Source organism: Protopterus annectens, chromosome 1.part1 (genome assembly GCF_019279795.1).
Source record: "Protopterus annectens isolate FY-2018-M chromosome 1.part1, PAN1.0, whole genome shotgun sequence".
Classification (NCBI taxonomy): Eukaryota; Metazoa; Chordata; order Ceratodontiformes; family Protopteridae; genus Protopterus; species Protopterus annectens.
The window spans coordinates 952,877,700-952,901,483 of record NC_056726.1 but is presented as its reverse complement, the minus strand read 5'-3'; the positions used below and the strand labels follow the sequence as shown (position 1 = coordinate 952,901,483).

The window sequence follows — 23,784 nt, the reverse complement described above, 5'->3', positions numbered from 1 at the left end:
TTCCATCAACTATCTCATCAGTCCGTGCTGACTGCAAGGACAGTCCTTCAAGCATTAGGGTTCATGGCATCTTGTATTCTGGTGCTTCCCAATGCCAAACTGCATATGAGGAAGCTACAATGGTATCTCAAAAATGTATGGACACAGCACTGCCAGGATTTGGACACTGTCATTCAAATAATACCTTGCCTTCAAAAAGAATTTTTGTGGTGGGCTCAGGAATGTCACCTAAACAAGGGACTCTCTGTGACCCGGCCAGAGGCGAGTCAGATTTTAACGACAGATGCCTCGGACATTGCTTGGGCAGCTCATCTAAATGGAAAGTGGATACAAGACAAGTGGCCTGCCAGACTACAGCATCTACATATCAACATGAAGGAGATGTTAGCAGTCCAGTTTGCATTAATGGCTTTCAAGGAGTTACTTCTTCCAGGGCAGGTGTTGATTCTAACAGACAACACAACTGTCATGTGGTACATCAACAAGCAAGGGGGAACACATTCTTATCCTCTATGCAGGCAAGCGAGGATTTTATGGGAGACTGCGCTAAGCTTGCAACTAACTCTTCAGGCAAGGTTTCTGCCAGGAGCACAGAACTCCTTAGCAGATGTGTTAAGCAGACAAATCATGGATCCCCACGAGTGGAAACTGGATCTTCATGTATTTCAAAAATTGACAGTGTCATGGGGAACTCCAGACATAGATCTGTTCGCTTCTCCACTAAACCACCAGCTGCCACAGTATTGCACAAAGGGGTTTCATCACACAGCTTGGAAAGTGGATGCTCTGTCTTTCAGTTGGAAAAACCTTCATGTGTATGCCTTTCCTCCTCTGCCTCTTCTTCCAAAGGTACTATTAAAGGTCAGACAAGACAGGCCAAGGATGATTTTGATAGCTCCAGATTGGCCTCGGCAACACTGGTACCCACTACTACGGAGTCTGGTAAGGAAGCCTCCTTGGCCTTTACCTCTGATTCCTCATCTGTTATCTCAGAAGGATGGTCATCTGCTCAATGTCAAGCTTCACTCTCTTCATCTAACAGCCTGGCATATTCTGTGTTGAAACACAGCAGGTCTCAACTTCCTCAACAAGTTTTAAATGTGATTATGGAAGCTAGAAGACCTAGTACAAGGAAAGTGTATGAGAAAAATGGAAGAGATTTTTATTTTGGAGTACAGCAAAGAATTTGCAGGTTTCTGAGCCGAATTTGAGTGTGGCTCTTCAATACCTTACTGAGTTATTGGACAAAGGTTTGTCCTTCTCTTCCATTAAGATTCATGCTGCAGCAATTTCAGCTCACTATGATTGTGACCCACCATTGTTTTCGCATCCTTTGTTCAAGCAGTTTCTTAGAGGGCAAAGAATATAAGACCCCCGTAGAGCTCCTACTCCTGCTTGGGATCTCAGTTTTGTGTTGGAAAAACTTACTCTACAACCTTTTGAGCCTCGGCTACTGCTGAATTGAAATACTTGTCATGGAAGACTGCTTTTCTGTTGGCTATTACTTCTGCAAGAAGGGTGTCTGAGTTGCAGGCCCTTATGGCAGTAGAGCCATTTTGATTTTCCATAAGGATAGGGTATCATTACGTACTAATCCTTCCTTTATGCCTAAGGTGGTTTCTAGTGTGGCTTTAAACCAAACTATTCATTTGCCTACTTTTATGCAGATCCCCAAAATAAAGGGGAAAAGATTTTGCACACTTTAGATGTACACAGGCAATTGCGTTATTATTTAAGCAGGACTAAGGATTTTAGGCAGTCTCAGCAGTTGTTTGTTTCTTTTGCTTTGAGTTCACAGGGCAAGCCTGTGTCAAAACAAACTATTTCTAGGTGGATTGGCTTTTGCATTGCATTTTGTTATTCCCATCATGGCAAGGAGATTCCAGCTGGGATTAGGCCTCATTCCACTAGGGCTACTGCCACTTCAACAGCTTTTCTAAGGGGGGTGGCAACTAAGGATATTTTGGAAGCAGCTACTTGGAGTTCAGTGCATACTTTCTCTAAGCATTATCACCTTCCTATCTACTCTAAGTCTAGGGCTGGTTTTGCCACAGCTGTTTTGCAAGGCATGTTGTCAGCTCCTGCTTCTTTATGATTTGCCAGCCTCCCTTACCTCTGCTTTGGGATTCTACCCAATAGTAAGGACTGCAGCAATGGAAAACGAAGAACATAGTACAGTTTTGTACCTACCATAAATGTAGATGTTCGAGGATTCCATTGCTGCAGTCCAATTTACCCTCCCTCCTTCCCCTCTGTGTTTAGGGGTGGTTGTGTAGGTGAGGTTACATGCTTATATTTTTTGTATATATTCTTGTATATATTGTACATAGTTTTGGTGCAGGTATTTTGGGCCTTGTCTTTTTAGGGTCTTCTGACATCTGGGGCAAGAAAAGACTGAGGATATGACGTCGGTCATGCGCATTAGTACCCTGACGTACTGACGTCAGTCTAATGCGCCCTGACCGACGTCAGCCTTATACTCTGGTATTCGGGCCGACTGGATGCGGACTATACCCAATAGTAAGGACTGCAGCAATGGAATCCTCGAACATCTACATTTATGGTAGGTACAAAACTGTACTTTTCCCGCCTTTCTAAGCTAGTATAGTCCAGTTTTCAGGCTAGTGCTGAATTCAGGGCTGTGTTACAAGTTTCTGAGTTGCCCATACCTTACTTGGATAGAGGGAAGTTTCTCTGTTCACCTGTGAGAGAGGGGAACTTTGAGGAGCCGTCTGTCCCTGGAGGAGTGGTTCCAGCCCAGAAGTTAGTAGTTTAAAAAACACGTTGCATGGTTTTGTGCGCCGGGCTAGGGTTAAAGTATTCCTGGCTCTACTAAGTCTCCTTCAGTTTTTCACTTGAAACTAGTCTAACTCTCAACCTAAGCAGTCAAAAGGCATCCTACAGTCCAGCACTTGCTCAGACCTACTAGCAAGCACTAATAAACCTCAACACTTGACTGCCCAGCAGGGAAAGGCTCTTTATCCAGCCCTCACCAACCAAGCGACTAAGCAGCTCACCCTACTATTCAGGCATGACCAAAGGGCAACTTCAGATGTCCTCTCCAGTCCAGCTGGTGAATCTGGGTATCCTGAGGCAATGTTACAACTGCCTCATGTACACAGACAGCCTTCTCCTCCTACCACAAAACACTAACATATGTGAGAGATTCAATTACACAGCCAAACTGGAGGCTAAGGTATCTCCACCCAAGACTGGAACAGACAGTCATTAGGAGGAGGTTAACACTTGCACCACACCTCCAGCCTCACATAGACCTACTAAACCAGCACTGGCAAAACATACACATAAATACACAAAATCATACTCAGAGGCTCTAAATAAAAACCAAACTTGCAAAAGCATCAGAGAGCTCCAAAGCAGACACCCACAAAACCTGCACCTCCCGTCACAAACCAGACAACACATAAAACACAAAATCAGTGTGCCGCACAATCACAGCCTTTAAGGCAAGATAACATACCTAACACACTAGTAATAGGTGACTCAATAGTCAGGCACACTGACGCCCCACTCACTAGGCTGGACAAGGAGAAGGTTACTGTTAGCTGCCTGTTGGGAGCCAGAATCCGCCACATAACACAACCACTCAGGTCACTCCAGAACAAGTACAAATGTGACTCTGTCATTGTTCATGTTGGTGTGAACGACCTGAGCCGTACCTCCCTGGACTACATGAAAAGAGACATGGAAGAGCTCTCTGATCAACCCTGAGTAGCATCCTGCCCTCACCAAGAGTGATACCTCAGTATAAAGAAAAAATGATCAATTTCAACAATTGGCTAAGTTTCTGGTGTCATTCAAAGGGGATCCAGTGTCTGTCAGCCTGGGATGACATGCTCGACAAGCCGCGTTGCTTCGCAAGAGACCGCATGCACCTGTCACCCCTTGGCTTTCGAATACTGGCCAAGGCTTTTGCTGCCCCCATAGTGCCTTTTTTAGGCAAGGCTCAAAATTCAAACCCACCTCCGTAAACAGCATAAGTAAAAAACTAAGGGTTATGGTACTCAACGCCAGGAGTTTAAGTCTCAAAATGCATGCGCTTGAAGCACTCCTAAGTATGGAAAACGTCGACATCTGTGCAGTAACTGAAACCTGGTTCGAGGCTCCAGAGAGCACTCCAGCACTACTGGGCTACAACTCATACCACACATTTCAGCCACAGAACATGGACCGAAACACAAAAGGAGGGGGGTGTATCCATATTCATCAAGGATACCCACACCTCCAGGTTAGTGGCGCAGCATGATACCTTTGAAGATCATCCATGTGCAACTAACATTGGGCAAATCTGCAGTGCAAATTGTGGCCTGCCACAGATCACCCTCCATGACCCAGGACCACCGCTCTGCCTTTCTGGAAACACTGGAAAATATGAAGGTCCTACCGAACACCCTGATCTTGGGAGATTTCAATTACTCTATCATTAACTGGGAAAACTACTTTAGTACAAACTCCCAGGCTCAGTGCTTCCTGGAATTTATCAACTCAAATGCCCTGGATCAGCTGGTAAACTCCCCTACCAGAGGCCACAACATATTGGACCTGGTCATCACCAACATGGGTGACAGGTGCTCCGTACCGGAGGTCAACCCGTCACTGGTTAGATCAGACCATAAACTAATCACCCTGGATGTCCACACCCCACCACCACCCCCAACCAAGGAAACCACAGTGAAAAACTTTTCTAAAGCAAACTTCACCTTACTTAAGTCAGAGATGTTAAGTTTCACAGCCCCCACGCTAAAGGATAACACTGCCCAAGATGCAGAATCCTTTACATTTGCACTCTATGAGCACCTACAAGGATGCATGGATCGTGCCATCCCTCGCAAAACCAAGACTCACTTCCCTAAGAGAAAGAAACCAGTCTGGTGGACCCCTGCCATAAACAGGTTATACAACAAAAGGAGAAAACTAGTTCAGAAAAAAAGCAAATCCCAAGAAGGAAAGACATCCCTGATCAGTATCGGTAAGAAACTAAGGTCCCTCATAAAATCATCCAAGGCTAACTTCGAAAGAAAAATAGCCAAGGACTCGAAAGATAACCATAAAGCCTTCTTTAGCTATGTCAAAAATCTAAGTGGCAACTCGCAGATATGCTCTGAGATAGTGCAAAATAGCACAAAATATACTGAACCTACTGATATTGCCAACATACTGGCAGATAGGTTCAGTGCAAACTTCACCTCTCTCTCACCTTCAAAAGGGCCCACAACAATACCGGAAGAGTGTAGTGTCCCGGAAATCACAGAAGCACAGGTGAAAACAGCCCTTTCAAAAGCCAAAAACACAGCATCAATGGGGCCAGATGGTGTCCTAGGCTGCGTCTTGCACGAACTACAGAACGAACTAACCCCCCACCTAAACACGGTGTTCAACCTCAGCCTCTCCACAGGCTGCGTGCCCATAGAATGATGCACAGCAATGGTTATTCCGCTCCACAAAGGAGGAGCCACAACTAACCCTGGTAACTATCGCCCCATAAGCCTGACTAGCCTGGTCTGCAAGGCTATGGAGCGCATCATCAATGAACTCATTAACAAAGACATTGGAAACCTCCAAACACTTGACCCGCCCCAGTTCGGCTTTGTTAAGGGCAGATCATGCCTACTAAACCTGGTTGACTTCGAGACAGTTACCAAGGCCATAGATGAGGGAAAGGTGGTTCACACAGCCTACCTTGATCTCGCCAAGGCATTCAACACCATTCCTCACTCGGGTATTATAGAAAAACTCACCAGCCTGAACATAAACCCCTACATCACAAGATGGGTTGCCAACTGGCTTACAGACAGAACTCAGACGGTAAGAATAGCGGGCTCCAGGTCTGACTCTAAACCAGTCACAAGTGGTGTCCTGCAAGGCTCAGTTCTGGGACCCCTACTGTTCGGCATATATTTCTCAGAAGTACAGGCAAACACAGGAGGACTATGGCTAACCAAGTTCGCCGATGACTGCAAACTGGGAGCCATAATTGACTCTCCGGCTGACACGGACATCCTCCAAAAAGGCCTTACTGAGACAGACACCTGGTGTCAAAGTCATGGCCTCAAGCTAAATGCCAAAAAATGCATAGTCATCCCATTTGGGAAAAACAAAACACCCACAAATTACCACATAGGCAGCAGCTCCCTTAATACAGAAGAGGTAATAAGAGATCTGGGGACCCAGGTAGATAGTAATCTCTCCTTTGACAGTCATATTGCCAAAGTAGTTAGGAAATCCTATGTGGCCCATCTAATTACTAAGGGGTTCGCATCTAGAAATAAAGAGGTTATAGTGTCCCTCTATTCGTCACTCATCAGACCCATCATAGAGTACAATGCCCCATTTGGGATGTACCTCACAAGACACTTCCAACAGCTTGAAAGACCACAAAAGCACCTCAACAAGAGCATTACTGGCCTCAAACATATGTCCTATGCAGCCCGACTGAAAAAACTCCAGCTGTACTCAGTGGCATATCGCTTACTCAGAGGTGATCTCTGCCTAACTTACAAAGCCATATCCAACTCAGAATTGATGGACATGCTCCACCTAAAGAAATCCAAGTCACTGCGAGCCACACGCTCTAGTGAGCTAAGCCTCGCCACAACAATAAATAGAACATGCTGGAGGGATAGATTCCTGTCACAGAGACTTCCCATGCTTTGGAACAAAATTCCTAACTACATTAGGCAGAGCCCCTCACTAACACTCTTCAAGAGAAGCCTTGACGAGTGGATGGGTAACAGAAAGTACACCCCTGGGATCACTTCATTGGCTCTGCTTGACAGAGGCTCAGTTAATTAATCAGTGGGGTGGCGAAAGCCGACAGACTCTGGCTAGGCTTATAAATGCCCTTGGGCAGATAGCCTAGTACCTACCTATGAACCCCGTTGGGGAAACTTTTTCTTGCTCCTTACTGATGTCAGTAAAAGTTAATAATTGTATTACTTTTGGGAAACAAATACCTCATAAGGATTTTCATTTGTACTGTATTCCTTGCCTAGGCCCTGATCATAACATACCTTGCTGTCAGTTTTGTGCTAGGTTTAATCAACGCACTATTAAACGCCGGTATATTTTTGCTTCTAAATATTTTGGCTCATGATTTAACTATCCAGAAATGACGTTGTTAGCAATCCGACTACCAGAATACCTAACAAACGCAAAGAAAAAGACAGAGAGAGACCGTCGAGGTCCAAAACTGATGATTACGCTTCTCCTAAGCCATTCGCTAGTTCGCCGGTACTCAGTGAGGTGCTTTTGCAGCCCCTGATACCCGCTGATGTCTCTACCTTAGATGGGTTCGGAGCCGCTGTGCAGGCAGCGGCTTCTGAGGGTGTTTTCAGGCCTAAAGATTTGTATATTAAACCAACGCCATCTTCAAAACTAAGGCCAAAATCTACTTCTATGTCTAAAAAAACGAAGCTTGGGCCACGTATGCAGGCCCCAATGCCTAAAAAACAAATGATCAAAATGGCTGAAGGTTTAATTACCCTTGATCAGGGGTAGCCAACCCCCTCCTGCTAAGAGGCCTAGGCAAGGCACTGACTATGAATCTTCAGATCAGGATTCTGTTTCTTCTGATTCTTCTACTGAACAGGATTTATCTATACCTACTTATGAGGACTCTGATGCAGAAGATTCCATCCCTTCTGCTTCTCCCCCTGTGGATTTCTCTTTTGGAGAAACTTTACATACCTTAAGGGAACATTTCCACTGGGAAAGTCAGGATTTCTCTGAATCTAAAGAGAGACTTAGGGATTTTCTTCTTCTTCCTCAGCATAGGCCTTTGGCTATACCTCCTGTTCTAGACATTGTTGATAATGTTTTTTTCAGAATCTAGTATGACTCCTGATTCTCTACCTCCAACTCCTAGTAAGCTAGACAGATACTACAGGGTTCCTGACTCCCACAAATTCCTTTTCAAAAACCCTACTGCTGATCCTGAAACCATTTCTCATGGTCCCAAGGGCGTTAAGGCTTCTACTTCTAAAAATCCTACCCCTTCTGATAGAGAGGGTGGGAGCATGGCATAATGGTTAGGGTGTTTACCTTGGAGACGCAAGGTGCAGGGTTTGATTCTCACATAGGGTAATTGACTAGGCTTAAAATGTCCCACAAGGGCAGTTAGCCTAGTACTAATCTATGAACCGATAAGATTCCAGGGCGCTGGATAGATGGGGTAAGAAGGTTTACATGTCTGCAACCATGGCAATCAGGGCTTTAAACTGTCAGTTTCATATGCTTAAATATCAACATGTCATGGGACTACTTAAACAGAAAATGATGTTAATCTCTGACTGTGTGGAAAAATAAAGATTTGCAGGATTTATTACATTCAGCTGAACAAGTTGGAAAATATACTTTGCAATGTGGTTTTGATTCTTTGGAGGCCTCTTGCAGGGCCGCTGTAACTGGATCTGTGCTAAGAAGGCATGCATGGCTCAAAGAGCAAAATCTGCCTGACCATGTTAAAGCAAAATTGTTGGATGCTTCTTTACAACAGGGCCGTCTCTTTGGTAATAATGCTGAAGAAGTGTTTAAAAAGATGGAAAATAAAAGATAAAGCTAAATCTATGCAAACTGAAAGATTTCTTACAAGTACAGCCTCCAAGATTTAGTAGGCACTAGCCTGCTAAGAACTGGTCCTTTCCAGTTCCCTCGAGAGCCGCTCAGATCAAATCCAGACATTCCAAAGGCTCCAGGTTTCAGTCACAAGGAACTTTTAGAACAAAACAATGGGGTGCCTCCACCTCCAAATCTGGAAGTAATAAGGCACCTCCCTATGGTAAACCGTCTCAGTGACACTCCTCTGCAATCACCAAGCACTTATCTTTTAGCTGCCCCTTTGGGGGGAAAACTGGCACTTATGCACGAAACTGGCAAATTATTACCCAGGACAAATGTTTTTTTAAATATAGTATCCCAGGGATACAGAATGTTCTTCATGTTTCACTATTGCAGTCATTACATTTGGGTAATCTGCTGGCAGGTTGCCCTCAGTCAGCCTGATTAACAAAATCTTGGGTCCTGCGTCGGTTGCTGTCCCTTCTTCCATGACATCAGGTCGTCAGGGGTATAAAACATGCAGCCGACGCCATTACATCAGTCTTTCTTGCTGCATGGTGCCCGAAGCTGAAGCAGTTCGCAAGTGCTGGTCGGCCGACTCATGAAATTTTAGTTTTCGAGTTTGAGAACCAAAGTCTTCAACTAAAAGCTAAGTACCCCATTGGAGAAACTTTTTCTTGCTCCTTACCGATGTCAGTAAAAGTTAATAATTGCATTACTTGTGGGAAGCAAATACCTCATAAGGATTTTCATTTGTACTGTATTCCTTGCTGTTGGTTTTGTGCTAAATTTAATCAACGCACGATTAAATGTCAGTATATTTTTGCTTCTAAATATTTTGGCTCAAGATTTAACTATCCAGAAATGTAGTCGGTTAGCAATCCGACTACTCTAAAAAACGCAAAGAAAAAGACATACAGCCCGTCGAGGTCCAAAACCGACGACACTTCTCCTAAGCCAGTCGCTGGTTCACTGGTACTCAGTGAGGCGCTTTCGCAGCCCCTGATACCCGCTACTTCTGATTCGCAGGCCTCTACTGAGACCCATTCGGAGTCCGGTATGCTGCGAGATGCTTAAATTATGGAACCCGCAGATGTCTCCACCTTAGATGGGTCCGGAGCCACTGTGCAGGCACCGGCTTCTGAGGGTGTTTTTAGGCCTACAGATTTGTATATTAGACTGACGCCATCTTCAAACTAAGGCCAAAATCTAAATCTGTGTCTAAAAAAACGACACCTGGGCCACATGTGCAAGCCCTTATGCCTAAAAAACAAATGATCAAAATGGTTGAAGATTTAATTACTCTGATCAGGGGTAGCCAAACCCCTCCTTCTAAGAGGCCTAGGCAAGACATTGATTATGAATCTTTTGAACAGGATTCTATTTCTTCTGACTCTTCTAATGAAAAGGATTTGTCTATTCCTACTTATAAGGACTCTGATGCAGAGGATTCCATCCCTTCTGCCTCTTCCCCTGAGGATTTTTCTTTTAGGAAACTTTACATGCCCTAAGGGAACATTTCCACTGGGAAAGTTAGGATTTCTCTGAATCTAAAAAGATTTGGGGATTTTCTTCTACTTCCTCAGCATAGGCCTTTGAATATACCTCCTGTTTTAGACATTGTTGATGTATTTTCAGAATCTACTATGACTCCTGATTCTCTGCCTCCGGCTCCTTGTAAGCCAGACAGATACTACAGGGTTCCTGACTCCCACAAATTCCTTTTCAAAAACCCTATTGCTGATCCTGAAACCATTTCTCATGGTCCCAAGGGCATTAAGGCCTCTACTGCCAAAAATCCTACCCCTTCTGATAGAGACTCCAGGGTGCTGGATAGGTGGGGTAAGAAGGTTTACACGTCTGCAACCTTGGCAATCAGGGCTTTAAACTGTCAATTTCATTTGCTTAAATATCAGCAGTGTATCATGGGACTACTTAAACAGAAAATGATGTTAATCTCTGACTGTGTGGAAAATAAAGAATTGCAGGATTTATTGCATTCAGCTGAACAAGTTGGAAACCCTACTTTGCAATGTGGTTTTGATTCCTCGGAGGCCTCGTGCAGGGCTGCTGTAACTGGATCTGTGCTAAGAAGGCATGCTTGGCTCAAAGAGCAAACTCTGCCTGACCATCCCCCCTATTTATATACAGTAGTACAAGGCTCCATATTCGCCCAATCCAGACGATCAATAATCTGCTCCATAAATCATCCAGGCATGTCCAAACAGCAGATTCAGGTATACTGTCTAGTCCAGTTGGTGATTTTGGGAATCTTGAGGCAATGTTACAGTTGTCTTATGTACACAGACAACCCTCTCCTCCTTCCATCAAGCACAAACATTTGTGAGAGATGCAACTATACAGCCAAACTGGAGACAGGGCTGTCTCAACCCAAGACTGGCACAGCCAGTCAGGAGGCGAAGAATGACACCTACACCATAAAACCAGATACACATAAACAAATCGCACCAACAAACATGACACACAAACTCACTAAAACATACGTGGAGGCTCTAAATAAACATCTGCCAAAACAACAGAGACCTCCAAAGCAGACATCCAAGCAACCACTACCACAAAACAACAGTCATGTAACACATACTTCACAAAATCAGCCCTTAAGGCTAAGCAACACACCTAATACACTAGTAATTGGAGACTCTATAGTCAGGCACACTGACGTCCCACTCACCAGACTGAACAAGGAGAGGGTCACGGTAAGCTGCCTTTCGGGAGCCAGGATCTGCCACATAACACAAGCAATCAGGTCACTCAACAGCAGATACAGATATGTCCATGTTGGTGTGAATGACCTGAGACGTACCTCCCTGGACTACATGAAAAGAGACATTGAGGAGCTCTCGGATCATGTAGCCCAGGCCAGTATGACCCTGACCCTGAGTAGCATCTTACCCTCACCAAGAATGATGCCACAGTACAAGGACAAAATGATCAATTTTAACAATTGGCTAGATTATTGGTGTCATTCCAAGGGGATCCAGCGTCTGTCAGCCTGGAATGACATGCTCGACAAGCCACAATGCTTCGCCAGAGACGGCTTGCACCTGTCACCCCTGGGCTTTCGTATACTGGCAAAGGCTCTTGGCACCCTCATAGTGCCTTTTCTAGGCAAGGCTCAGAAGACAAAACCACCACCATAGACAACGCCAGTAACAAAAAACTAAGGATGTTCTTCATCCCACATTGCTGCAGTCCTAACACTTGGGTAGTCCGCTGTCCCAGTCGGCCCGAATACCAAAGTATATGGCTGACGTCGGTCAAGGCGCATTAGTCTGACGTCAGGACGTCAGGGTACAAATGCGCATGACCGACGTCATATCCTCAGTCTTTTTTGCCGCATGGTCCGATGCAGAAGCAGTATTGCGAGTGCAGGTTGGCGTTCTGAAATTTTCTGAAGTCGGAGTTTCAGACCGAATCAAAGTTGGCTAAGTACCCCGTTGGGGAATATTTTGGTTTTTTCTTGCCTCAGTATTTAACCGGATGTCAGAAAAAGTGAATAACTGTATTTCTTGTGGGAAACAGATACCTCACAGGGATTACCATACCTTTTGTATACCTTGCTTAGGGCCTGAGCACGACGTTGTTGGATGTCGCTCTTGTGCTAGATTTAACAAACGCACTATAAAGAGAAGATTAGACTGTGCCAGGTTAGTTTTTGGGAAGCGTTGTAATTATAAAATGCCGTCGGATGCTCCGCCCGCTTCGCCTAAAAGCGCAAGGACAAAGCAGCAAAGCCTAGGTTGGAAGAACCGTCTGTCCCGGACGTCGGTTCTTTAGAAGGCTCGGTGGAGCCGGAGATTCTGCCAGAAGTTTCTTTGGAGTCTCAGGGAGAGACTTTACTGTTACAAGATGTGTCCTCTCAGGAGGTAGGCCAGGCTGAAGGGGCTTCTCAGGTGGCTGTTCTCCCCTCCCTTCCTAAGGTGGTTAGGCCCTCCCCTTCTGTTTCCAAGGCTTCTTTGAGAGGCAGACCAGGTTTAACTTCAGTGGGTGTCTCTCCTAGTTCTTCAGGATCTTTGCCTAAGAAACATATGCTTAAAATGGCAGAAGATTTTATTACTATGATTAGAGGTTCTATGCCCCCTCCTGATAAGAGGCCTAGGGTGGAACCTGAGCTAGAGAGTTTTGAGCAGTGTTCGGAGGCTTCTGAGTCTTGACTGAAGACTTACAGGAGTATCCTCCTTATTCTGATTCTGATGTAGATGATTCTACTCCTTCGGCTTCTCCTCCTGAGGATTTTTCTTTTTCAGAGACTCTTCATTCCATGAGGGAGCATTTTAAATGGGAAGGTCAAGATTTCTCTGATTCCAGGAAGAGGCTTAGGGAATTTTTGTTTTTACCCCAGCATAGGCCTTTAGCTATACCTCCTGTTTTGGATGTGGTGGAAGATGTTTTTGCAGAGGCTTCCCTGAACCCTGATTCTTTGCCTCCTGCCCCAGTTAAACCGGATAGGTATTATAGGGTGCCTGAAGCTCATAAGTATCTTTTTAAGAGTCCTAGGGCAGACCCAGAAACTGTTTCTCAGGGGCCTAAAGGTGTTAAGGCTTCTGTTGTTAAAAATCCTGTCCCTCCTGATAAAGAGGCAAGGGCTTTGGATAGATGTGGAAAAAAGGTGTATACTTCTTCCACTTTAGCCATGAGGGCTTTGAATTGCCAGTTCCACATGTTAAAATACCAAAATTATCTCCTTTCACAATTGAAGTCTAAGGTGGATGCTCTGGCGGAAGGTATTGAGTGTAAAGAGTTGCAGGATTTAGTTCATGTGTCTGAACAGGTGGGTAAGCATTCCTTGCAATGTGGTTTTGATGCTGTACAGGCCTCTTCGAGGGTGGCTGCCACTGGTTCTGTTCTTCGCAGGCACGCCTGGCTGAGGGATCAGAATTTAGCTGAGCATGTTAAGACAAGGATTTTGGATGCTCCGTTACAGTCTGATGTGTTGTTTGGTTCGCCTGTGGAAGCAGTTTTAAAGAAAATGGAGGACAAGGCTAAGTCTATGCAGACTGTTAAAGATTTTTGCAGGTTCAGCCTCCAAGTTTAGTAGAAATTGGCCTACTAAGGGATGGACATATCCTTCTTATGATTCCCAGTCTAGGGGTAGGTCTAGGCGTGGTAGGGGTAGAGCTCAAGGTTCTTTTAGGCCTAGAACAGGGAGTTCACCTGCTCAGTCTTCTGGTGAGGGCAGGGGTCAGCCCTTTCGTAAACAGACCCAATGACCTGCCTTTTCAGCTGCCAGAGCTTTCTCGTCTGGCAGCACCTTTGGGAGGAAGGCTGGCACTTTTCAAAGAAAATTGGAGTTTAATTACCCAAGACAGATGGGTATTGGATATCATTCACCACGGTTACAGGTTTTATTTCCATACCTTGCCTCCTTTCAAAGGCATGCCAGACATTCCTCCTCTACAAAGAAAAGAGGCTCACAAGCAAATTTCTCTGTTACTCCAAATAGGGGCTATTCAGCCGGTTCCTGTGCCAGACAGGGGCCTAGGATTTTATTCTCGCCTGTTCCTAGTACCAAAAAAGGGGAACACGTGGAGACCAATTTTGGATTTATCTATCCTCAACACTTATCTGGACATTCCCAAGTTCAAAATGTTGACGTTACAACAGCTTTTACCTCTGCTGGGCAAAGATCACTGGATGGTAACTTTAGATCTCAAGGAGGCTTACCTTCATGTGCCTATCAGACTAAGTTGCAGGAAGTATCTGCGTGAGCTGGAAATTTCCATTATCAGTTCTCTGCATTGCCCTTTGGCTTATCTACTGCCCAGAGTATTCACAAAAGTTCTGGCTCCAGTGATAGCTTATTTCAGGCTAAAAGGAATACAAATCTATCCTTACTTGGACGACTGCCTGATTCTGGCTCAAGAAAAGGAAGACCTTTTACAGCATTTGGAATATGTGATAGCAGTGCTAAGATGCCTGGGGTATTCTGTGAACGAAATAAAGTCCAGTCTAGTACCCTCTCAAGACATGTGCTTTCTGGGTGTGAGACTGAATACAGCAACCCAGATGGCCTTTTTAACCCCGGACAAACAAAAGAATCTTTCCCTTTACTTCCATCAACTATCTCTTCAGTCCGGGCTGACTGCAAGGACAGTCCTTCAAGCCTTAGGGTTCATGGCATCTTGTATTCTGGTGCTTCCCAATGCCAAACTGCATATGAGGAAGCTGCAGTGGTATCTCAAAAATGTATGGACACAGCACTGCCAGGATTTGGACACCGTCATTCAAATAATACCTTGCATTCAAAAGGAATTTTTGTGGTGGGCTCAGGAATGTCACCTAAACAAGGGACTCTCTGTGACCCGGCCAGAGGCGAGTCAGATTCTAACGACAGATGCCTCAGACATAGCTTGGGGAGCTCATCTGAATGGAAAGTGGATACAAGACAAGTGGCCTGCCAGACTACAGCATCTACATATCAACATGAAGGAGATGTTAGCAGTCCAGTTTGCATTGATGGCTTTCAAGGAGTTACTTCTTCCAGGGCAGGTGTTGATTCTAACAGACAACACAACTGTCATGTGGTACATCAACAAACAAGGGGAACACATTCTTATCCTCTATGCAGGCAAGCAATGATTTTGTGGGAGACTGCTCAGCTTGCAACTAACTCTTCAGGCAAGGTTTCTGCCGGGAGCACAGAACTCCTTAGCAGATGTGTTAAGCAGGCAAATCATGGATCCCCACGAGTGGAAACTGGATCTTCATGTATTTCGAAATTGACAGTGTCATGGGGAACTCCAGACATAGATCTGTTCGCTTCTCCTCTAAACCACCAGCTGCCACAGTTTTGCACCTAAAAGGTTTCATCACACAGCTTGGAAAGTGGATGCTCTTTCTTTCAGTTGGAAAAATCTTCATGTGTATGCCTTTCCACCTCTGCCTCTCCTCCCAAAGGTACTTCTAAAGGTCAGACAAGACAAGCCAAGGATGATTTTAATAGCTCCAGATTGGCCTCGGCAACACTGGTACCCATTACTGAGGAGTCTGGTAAGGAAGCCTCCATGGCCTTTACCTTTGATTCCACACCTATTGTCTCAGAGGGACGGTCATCTACTCAATGTCAAGCTTCACTCTCTTCATCTAACAGCCTGGCATATTCTGTTTTGAACCACAGCAGGTCTCAACTTCCTCAACAAGTTTTGAATGTGATTATGGAAGCCAGAAGACCTAGTACAAGGAAAGTGTACGCAGAAAAATGGAAGAGATTTTTATTTTGGAGTGCAGCAAAGGATTTGGAGGTTTCTGAGCCTAATTTGAGTATGGCTCTTCAATATCTTACTGAGTTATTAGACAAAGGTTTGTCTTTCTCTTCCATTAAGATTCATGCTGCAGCAATTTCAGCTCACTATGATTGTGACCCACCATTGTTTTCTCATCCTTTGTTCAAGCAATTTCTTAGAGGGGCAAAGAATATAAGACCCCCACGTAGAGCTCCTACTCCTGCTTGGGATCTCAATTTTGTGTTGGAGAAACTTACTCTACAACCTTTTGAGCCTGCGGCTACTACTGAATTGAAATACTTGTCATGGAAGACTGCTTTTTTGTTGGCCATTACTTCTGCAAGAAGGGTTTCTGAATTGCAGGCCCTTATGGCAGTTGAGCCTTTTTTGATTTTCCATAAGGATAGGGTATCATTACGTACTAATCCTTCCTTTATGCCTAAGGTGGTTTCTAGTGTGGCTTTAAACCAAACTATTCATTTGCCTACTTTTTATGCAGATCCCCAAAATAAGGGGGAAAAGATTTTGCACACCTTAGATGTACACAGGCAGTTGCGTTATTATTTAAGCAGGACTAAGGATTTTAGGCAGTCTCAGCAGTTGTTTGTTTCTTTTGCTTTGAGTTCTCAGGGCAAGCCAGTGTCTAAACCAGGGGTGTCCAACCTTTTCAGTTGCAAGGGCCGCATTGAGTCAACAGAAATCGTCTGGGGGCAAACGGCAGGTGAGGACCAAAAAAAAAAAAAAAAGGTCTCACATTACCATTAACTGAAGAGCAAAAAAAAAAAAGTTTATGCGGACTAATGTGGCTGTATTGTAGGTGAATTTGAACAATAAATAAATTAATAAATGCATAATATTTCCCCTAAAATTCAATATCTCATTCTAATTATTTAAAAAACAGTTAAATCTAATATTTTCTGAAACATAACCTTACTAAATTTGACATATTTATTTAGATTAGTTTACTGAGTTAGTGCACTGATCAGTATTGAACAATTTCAGGGGCAGCCCAAGCAGGAACTTGGCAGGACAATAGTGGCTGCTGAGTTTATATCACATAACTCCTCAAATATCAGTCATCCAGAAAAACCCTTTCTATCAGAACCTCTGCTTGAACAGGTTCTTTGTTAGTGAATCCTAAAGACTCACTGCTTTGTGTAAGCAGCTCTCTGTCAGTAGCTTGCTTTTGTTTTTAATGACAACTTTATTCAAAAGAAAAAGAAGTGTTCAAGAGCAACCTTTGACGTTGCACAGGGTACGACTAAAATAATGTAGAGTTCTAAAACTAAACTTTAACATTGTGACTAGTTTCTACTGTCATTAACAAATCATTACAGTAGTTTACCTTCCTGGATATGTTGCATTTTAGTGGTAAAAAGCCTAGTGATCATTTGTACTTTTGAATCTTGCTAATTTTTGTTGTATAATAGAAGTCTATGTCCAACTTTTATACTGCACAGCTCACAGCTCACACCTGAAAACAAAGACAATGATGTCTTGTGTTCACATTGAAAATTTCTTTCTCTAAAGAAGCTAAACATTCTCCCCATAAAATATTTTCTTAAGGCAAGCTTGTTTTTTTTTCCTTTTCTGATAGTACTTGCTTCCTTCATCCTCAATTATCCTTCTACAAGTCCATGCCTCCCACTTGTCTTACCCAATGTGAGCATCTGTTTCATTCCACTTTTATTTATAATAAAATAAAAAGAGACGAAAATCAGCTAAATGCAAGGTGTGTATTGAAGTGCTTTCTTGTGTATTCACTGACTAAATGCATAAAGCTGGATTTGTATTGCAGCATCTCTGTTTCTGTTATCATACTGAAAATAGTTATAGCCTATGTAGCAGCTTAATTTTCCATTCACTATGAACAGCAGAAAGGAACATATCAATCTGTATGTACTTTTACTGGTCAACTGTGCCTTGCGAGGATGGCCTCAGTATTTGGAAAAAACTCTTATCTAACCATATGCCACAACATTCTGGTGACCTTCATCACTGCTACTAACAATGCACTGCATATCTAAAAGTAGTGGTAATACCAAACCACCACTAGACCAATAAACAACTAAGCACTGACCTCCTAAGTATAACTCTGAGGCAAGCCATACACATCTCCAGAAAAACAACCTGGCATTGCTTCCCTTTAAAATGCATCAAAAACACAAAACACAGATTTCAGTAAATGCACTGCTATTTCATCCAGTGTGTTTCTACTGAGTCTAGAAATAGACTAATTTTTCTGCATCTGCTGCAAAATGGAACTGTGATTTGAAACCATGAAAGTTAAAAGTGAGCTAAATAACTTGCACAGCAAGGTAGTCTACATGCTATTTATCCAGTAACTTGGAATACTTGGCAAAAGAAAAATATGCAAGACAGACAGCCTTCCCATTATGGTTATGTGCTGATACCTTTTGCAAACTGTAAAAATGATGTGCATCTAAAAAAGGACACAACTTGTCAGCCTTTTAAGGACCTGGAGCCTGTGAAACTGGACACAGACTATTCCATTTTAAAATGCTTTGAGAAATGCAGCGAAGTGCACATACTGCTGACTTTGGACCGATCTTTCAGTTTCATCCCCTGTCGATACCACTTGCCAGCAGAAGAGAGGTGCCACAGGCCAAATTAAAAATTCTGCCATAAAATTTGAAGCATTTATAAAAGAAACACATACCCATAAACGAAACCTTGACAATTTTAAACTAAGAGGAAACATTATCCTTATTAGAATCCTAAGAGTAACAGAATGTATGCACATTACATAAAATGTTTCTCCTCCCTAGACAAATCAGGGAAAGAAATCTTTCTTTTTACTTTATTTTGAAGAAAAAACAATTCCTCGATCAGACAAACCAACACAGAAGCAATTCGAATTAAGGAATAAACCTAACATAAACACAAACTATTTACAAACAAAGCAAACAATATACTAGCTAGCTAGCCCATATTTCTTCTCTTTCTGCAGAGGTTCAGCCGGCCAAATAGGTTTGTTTGTCTGGATTCAGTCTGCCAAGCTGCATAGCCTTGTAGTTTGGTGCATTCTGGTAGTATAACATCAAATTCTAAAAAACTTAAGTGACCTAACACTAACCTAGTTTAGGGAGCATTCACAGTGTAAAAAAAATACTTAGCTTACCTTTTGCTATGTTGTACTGTAGTCGGTGTGTATAAAATAAATCCTCTCTCCACGATCTCGCTCCTTCCTTCAGCTTTACCAGAAATATAACAAACATCCGAACGGTGTTTTCAAGATAGCATACCAGCGAAAGACGCTGGTATGAAAAAAACGTGAAAAAGAAAGTTGGCACGCAGAACAGCAAATGTGGACGTGTAAACACACGGAAAAAAAGTTAAATTAAAATTAAATTTAAATTTAAGGGTCGCGGGCCGCATGGAAGAGCTCTGAGGGCCGCATGCGGCCCGCGGGCCGTGGGTTGGACACTCCTGGTCTAAACAAACTATTTCTAAGTGGATTGGGTTTTGCATTGCATTTTGTTATTCCCATCATGGCAAGGAGATTCCAGCTGGGATTAGGCCTCATTCCACTAGGGCTACTGCCACTTCAACAGCATTTCTAAGGGGGGTGGCAACTAAGGATATTTTGGAGGCAGCTACTTGGAGTTCAGTGCATACTTTCTCTAAGCATTACCACCTTCCTCTCTACTCTAAATCTAGGGCTGGTTTTGCCACGGCTATTTTGCAGGGCATGTTGACAGCTCCTGCTTCTTTATGATTTGCCAGCCTCCTTACCTCTGCTTTGGGATTCTACCAGTGTTAGGACTGCAGCAATGTGGGATGAAGAACATAGTACAGTTTTGTACCTACCATAAATGTAGATGTTCAAGATCCACATTGCTGCAGTCCAATTACTCCCTCCTTCCCCTCTGTGTTTAGGGGTGGTTGTGTGGGTGGGGTTGTACTTTTGTAAATTTGTATATACTGTACATATATTTGGTACAGGAGTGTTTGGGGTTTTTTGGTTTTGGCCTTATCTTTTTAGGGTCTTCTGACATCTGGGGCAAGAAAAGACTGAGGATATGACGTCGGTCATGCGCATTTGTACCCTGACGTCCTGACGTCAGACTAATGCGCCTTGACCGACGTCAGCCATATACTTTGGTATTCGGGCCGACTGGGACAGCGGACTACCCAAGTGTTAGGACTGCAGCAATGTGGATCTTCGAACATCTACATTTATGGTAGGTACAAAACTGTACTGTAATGCTACTCAACGCCAGAAGTCTAAACCTAAAGATGCACACACTCGAGGCACTCGTCAGCATGGAGAAAATCGATATCTGTGCAGTGACAGAAACCTGGTTCAAGGCTCCAGAGAGCACCCCAGCATTATCAGGTTATAACTCTTACCACTCCTTTCGGCCCCAGAACTCGGACCGAAATACTAAAGGCAGGGGAGTATCCTTCTTTATCAAGGATATCCACACCTCTAGGTTAGTGGCACTGCATGAGGCGGAGGAGACCATCCAGGTGCAACTAACTGTAGGTAAAACCGCTTTTCAGTTTATAGCTTGCTATAGATCACCTACCCTGACTCAGGACTCCCACTCGGCATTCCTGAGAACACTGGAAAACATAAAGGTCCAGCCAAACACCATGGTATTGGGGGACTTCAACTACCCAAACATTGACTGGGAAAACTACTCAAGCACCAGCTCATTTGCTCAACGGTTCCTGGAGTTTATAAACTCAAATGCCCTGGAACAACTGGTTAACACACACACCCACTAGAGGGGACAACATATTGGACTTGGTCATCACCAACATGGGGGCTAAATGCTCTATACCTGAGGTAAACCCATCGTTGGTAAGATCAGACCATAAACTAATCACATTGGACATCCATATCCCGACCCCTCCCTCGGCCAAGAAAACCACTGTGAAAAATTTCTGAAAAGCAAAATTCACACTTCTCAAGACCGAGGTGGTAAGCTTCAAAGCACCAGAGCATATGGAAAATGAAACCCAATCCGCAGAATCCTTTACAACTGCATTCTATGAGCACCTGCTAAAATGCATGGATAGTGCCATCCCAAGTAAAACCAAGACTTGCACCTCTAAAAACAGGAGGCCAGTCTGGTGGACCCCTGCCATAAATAAACTATACAACAGAAGGAGAAAACTATTGCACGAGAGGGCAAAATCCCAAAAAGCTAGGGCATCCCTGATCAGTACTAGTAAGAAACTTAGATCCCACATAAAATCATCTAAAGCCAGCTTTGAAAAGAAGATTGCCAAAGACTCTAAAGACAATCACAAGGCATTCTTTAGCTACATCAAGAACCTGGGAGGCAACTCTCAGATATGCTCTGAGCTGGTGCAAAATGGCACAAAATTCACTGAACCCACAGACATAGCCAACATCCTGGCGGACAGGTTCAATGCAAACTTTACTCCCCCCTTCCCCACCAAAAGAGCCGGTGTCTATCCCAGAAGAATGCAATCCCCCGGTCATCACAGACGCACAGGTGAAAGCAGCTCTTGCCAAAGTAAAAAACACGGCATCAATGGGACCGGATGGTATCCCGGGCTGTGTAATACACGAACTCCAAAATGAACTAAATTCACACATAAATTCACTGTTCCAACTCAGCCTAACTACAGGTTATGTACCCAAAGAATGGCGTACAGCAACAGTGATCCCGCTCCACAAAGGTGGTGCCAGAATGGATCCAGGGAACTATCGACCTATAAGTTTGACCAGTCTGGTCTGCAAGGCCATGGAGTGCATTATTATGGATCTCATAAACAAAGACATTGGGAACCTCCAGACACTGGACCCTACCCAGTTCGGCTTTGTTAAGGGCAGATCATGTCTCTTAAACCTGGTTGACTTCTTCAAGACAGTAACCAAAGCCATCGATGAGGGAAAAGTGGTCCACACAGCCTATCTGGACCTAGCAAAGGCCCTCGACACAGTACCCCACTCTGGTATCATAAACAAACTTACTAGCCTTAATAATGACCCATATGTCACTAGATAGGTCGCAAACTGGCTCAAGGATAGAACACACATGGTCAGAGTCGCAGGTGCCATGTCCGACTCTAAGCCAGTTGCAAGTGGAGTCCCACAGGGCTCAGTCCTGGGACCTCTCTTGTTCGGTATATACTTCTCTGAAGTACAGGCAAACCTAGGAGGTCTATGGCTTACCAAGTTCGCAGACGACTGCAAACTGGGAGCCATAATCGACTCACCGGCTGACAATGGATGGATACCTGATGTCAGAACCATGGCCTCAAGCTAAATGCCAAAAAATGCATAGTCATCCCCTTTGGGAAAAACAAAGTACACACAAACTATAACATAGGAGGGAATCCACTAAGTACGGAAGAGGTAATTAGAGACCTGGGGACCCAAGTAGATAGTAACCTCAACTTTGACAATCACATTGCCAAAGTGGTTAGAAAAACCTTCTATATAGCCCACCTAATCACAAAAGGGTTCACATCAAGATCTAGAGAGGTCATCGTGCCCCTCTACTCATCACTTATTAGGTCCATAATTGAGTACGGTGCCCCATTTGGGATGTACCTGACTCGGCACTTGCAACAGCTGGAGAGACCCCAGAAATACCTCACCAAGAGGATAGTGGGACTCAAACAGATGCCCTATGCAGCATGACTTAAGAAACTCCAACTCTACTCTGTTGCCTACCGCCTACTCAGAGGTGATCTCTGCCTGACATACAAGGCCATGTCTAACCCCGAATTGTTAGACATGCTCCATCTCAAGAAAAACAAATCCATTAGAGCTACACGCTCCAGGGATTTTAACCTTAGCACAACAATAAACAGGACATGCTGGAGGGATAGATTCATATCCCAAAGGCTTCCCTCGCTCTGGAATAGAATCCCAGTCCATGTTAGACAGAGCCCCTCATTGACCCTCTTCAAGAGAAATCTTGACGAATGGATGGGAAATCGTAAATTTACCCCCGGGATCACTTCATTAGCCTGCTGGACAGAGGCTTGGGAATCTAACCTAAAAGGGTGGCGAAAGCCAACACATTCTGGCTAGGCTTGTAAATGCCCTAGGGCAGATAGCCTAGTACATACCTATGAACCATGTTAAAGCAAAATTGTTGGATGCTCCTTTACAACAGGACCGTCTCTTTGGTAATAAGGCTGAAGAAGTGTTAAAAAAGATGGAAGATAAAGCTAAATCTATGCAAACTGTGAACGATTTCTTACAAGTGCAACCTCCAAGATTTAGTAGGCACTGGCCTATTAAGAACTGGTCCTTTCCAGTCCCCTCGAGAGCCGCTCAAGTCAAATCAAGACATTTCATAGGCTCCGGGTTTCAGTCACAAGGAACTTTTAGAACAAAACAATGGGGTGCCTCCACCTCCAAATCTGGAAGCAACAAGGCACCTCCCTATGGTAAACAGTCTCAATGATTTCCCTCTACAGTCACCAAGCACTTGCCTCTTAGCCGCCCCTTTGGGGGGGAAAACTAGCACTTCATGCACGAAACTAGCAACTTATTACCCAGGACAAATGGGTTTTAAATATAGTATCCCAGGGGATACAGATTTCACTTCCACACGTTGCCAATCTCAAACGGATGGCCAGATCTGCCCCCAAATCAGTGGGTAGAGGTCCAGAAACAAGTTCTGTTTCTCATGAACATGGGGGGCTATTCAACCAGTACCAGAAGAGGAAAAGGGACAAGGTTTCTATTCCAGACTTTTCCTGGTACCCAGAAAAGACAAATCATGGTGTCCAGTTCTGGACTTATCCACTCTAAGCACATTTCTGGACATTTCAAAATTCAAGATGCTGACTCTTCAACAGTTACTACCTATGCTAGGCAAAGATGCTTGGTTGGTAACTCTAGACTTAAAAGAGACTTACCTGCATATCCCATTCAGGGAATCTTGTAGAAGATACCTCCACTTCAAAGTAAGCTACTTGCATTACCAGTTCTCTGCACTGCCCT

The 23,784-nt window shown here is 44.0% G+C and overlaps 1 protein-coding gene across 2 annotated transcripts in view; it reads left to right on the top strand.

The window, feature by feature from the left end:
• The window catches only part of ADAM17 (ADAM metallopeptidase domain 17), a 2,408,764-nt gene that overhangs the window by 1,324,965 nt on the left and 1,060,015 nt on the right, over positions 1-23,784 (top strand). The window lies entirely within an intron of this gene.